The sequence below is a fragment of the Saccostrea cucullata genome, unplaced genomic scaffold, assembly GCF_032062105.1.
Source record: "Saccostrea cucullata isolate Sc308-1 unplaced genomic scaffold, CSIRO_AGI_Scuc_v1 ctg673, whole genome shotgun sequence".
In the NCBI taxonomy this organism is placed as follows: Eukaryota; Metazoa; Mollusca; class Bivalvia; order Ostreida; family Ostreidae; genus Saccostrea; species Saccostrea cuccullata.
Window position 1 is genome coordinate 304,164 of NW_026929332.1, and position 2,853 is coordinate 307,016.

General features: G+C 30.4%; 1 long non-coding RNA gene across 1 annotated transcript; it reads right to left on the minus strand.

Moving 5' to 3' along the window:
* Positions 1-585: 585 nt before the first annotated feature.
* LOC134280494 (uncharacterized) lies at positions 586-2,058 on the minus strand. The gene is made up of 3 exons (XR_009994916.1): positions 2,012-2,058; positions 1,335-1,381; positions 586-647 (listed from the first exon to the last, which is right to left on the minus strand). It is a non-coding gene; the product is annotated as an uncharacterized LOC134280494 (long non-coding RNA).
* Between the last annotated feature and the right edge of the window lie 795 nt (positions 2,059-2,853).

A 2,853-nucleotide genomic window follows, 5' to 3' on the forward strand; every position in this document is an offset into this window, starting at 1 on the left:
ACCAAAACTGCAGACTGACAATCGCTTAAATTTGCATGCTTTGTAGGGAAAAATGATACAATTTTAAGTAATATTTTACGATTGTAATTTTTGCAGAAGTTTGCCACAACAACCGTAGAAAATACCCGTTTTACAGTTACTAATTCTGTGACCAGGAAACATGTAGTCTTACTTAAATATATATATATATATATTATATATATATATATATATATATATATATATATATATATATATATATATATATATATATATATATACATATAGAGGATATATATACGAACAATTTAAGAAGGCATTTTCTCTTTTTTGATTCTATCTTTTTTAAATTTTTAAATGATGCCACCAAGGCCAACTTTAGGTATTTCCTTAATATCTCCCTTCGAAGGGTGATTGAAGTAAAACTCCCCTTTACCAAATGACCATTTCAGGTGACGTTGGAAATGGGAAAAGTTTTACAGACAACAGAATTTGATTCCTCATATATGTCCTATTCCCCATTTTTATAGGTGCATGGAAATTTTTAAATATAATAATTCATACTGAATTAAGAATTGATATAATTCTGATATCAAATAAACATACGTTTTGCCTTTTCCTTTCTGCAACACTGCACTTCCTGATGTTAAGGACTTATTCCCTATTCTCTACAACAATCAATTAAACGTCACAGATGTCAGGTGGACAGCAATGATGCAGCAGAAATTCAACCAACGAAAATATTAATTTGAATATTAAAGACAGCAAGCAGTGAAAATGGAATGGGTAAAATGAAAACAAAATGGAACAATCTTACTATTTTAATAATCATAACAACAACATTTATCAAAATCAAACAATAATGGAGTTCACTAAATGCATTCTTTTAGATATATTAATTTTAGTTTACCAAATTCTTTCGGGCCAAAGTTGTTCAACATTTTCTAGCATTACTTAGTGCAGCATTAACAGTAAAATATAATAAAATAATATATGTATAAAAATTCAACTTTTTTTTTGGGGGGGGGGGGGGGGGGGGGGGGGGGGGGGGGGGGGGTGTCTTGGTATAGCTGCTGTCATTTTTGGAGGCAAAAGATTCTAAAAAGGAACCTTTTCTAATTACGACAACCTTTGTTCTACTTGTCACTAATTATTTTCTATAGATTAATTTTTAAGGGTTTTCGTACGTATATACAACAACAACATAAACATGCTAGAAAAGTAATTTTCTAAAAAGATGCCATATATAAATTTGGGAAAAATTATTAAGCATTTTATTCCGTTTCTATTGTAATATTAATACACTTTAAAATCTATTATGAATTAAAATAATAATAATAATCATGTTAACTCACATGTGTAAAAGACGACTGTCTTGTAGGTCTTGGTTTACTAAAGTTGGCTTTCAAATAAAAAGAAAATAAACTAAATCTTTTGATAGTTTAAGTGACATAATTAAATTAAATGTATCAAACAAAATAAACAGGCAAACATAAAAGACTTTTATCATATAATGATGATTTTTATGACATAACAAAAGAAAATATACAAGTCAACCAAAACATGATCATAATGCTCACCTGAGCCTATTGGCCCTGCTGTTCTCCAAATTTTACCCCCCCCCCCATTTATTCCAATGAAAAATTTGCCCCCTAATGTGTCTCTAACGTTACCTCAAGTGCAGATGATATAACAGGCCTTTACGCAAATTAACTTGGGGATGCTTCAGTATTACTAATAACTTTTACTGATTTTAGACAAATAAACAGACAGATCGACATAAGTTCACCGGAAAATATGATCAGAGAAACGCATGAGCTTTCAGCTCTGGTTAGTTAATTACGAAAATATCATCTAAAGCATATAAACAACCATATACATACAAAAATATTAATACTGCCCGTAAATTCATCGATGTACAATATCTATAATAGATCACGTATATCGATGAATTTACAATATATGAATGGATAAAAGATTATTAAAGTAATTTAACAGATATTTTAGAGATCAGTTCAAGATAAAATCTTACCTCCCTTTTGTGACATTGTGCAGAATTAGTTTTTCCCAAACATTGCCTAGTATAAATAATCATATACATAATTTTATATAAACACCACAAATCTTTTCTATATTAATTTAGGTTCTGGGTCTTTAAAGGTCACATGTCTCCTCACAAAAGAAATTAAGATATTTATTAAGTGTGTACCTTGGTACATTCTGTTATGCTCTTAATTTTGAATTTACGGGATGGGAGTACTTTAAAACTTAGAACATAACTATTGTCTTGTTCTAAATTTGTATTAACTCCAACCTTTCGGGGTAAATTAATTCAAAACTTAGAAAATGACCAATCCTGAAAGTCATTCAAACATTTAATTGATTTCTTGTTGCGTTTTCAAGTACGTTGCAAGATATATACTTTCACTCAAATCATGCATGAGAAATAGCGTCACTATATACCATTGAATAGCTTTTACTCGGCACTCATCGTCTTTGTTTCAAGTTATAATTTTTTTAACCTAACGCCAGGGGAACATCCCTTAACGACGGCCTTGATTTATAATTTTGTATATGGCATCTGTATTAATTGGGTAATTAAATAATTAAATAATTTTTAACGAAGGACGATACTGTTGTTTTATTAACAGCAAACAGACTGAGAGGAGTCCCCACCCCCACCGCATTCCTGATTATGTTAATACTACGGTACTTAGTCAGGTTTCTACGTGTCTAAGTTATTATATCACTTGTCTTCGGATCTTTTAAATTTCACTGTCGTGAGTAAAATCTTTTTAAACATGTCGGTTAGATCTAAGCGATCTCAAAGCCTTTGTTTGGAGGCAAACAATATGTAGATCTATATTCAGTTGA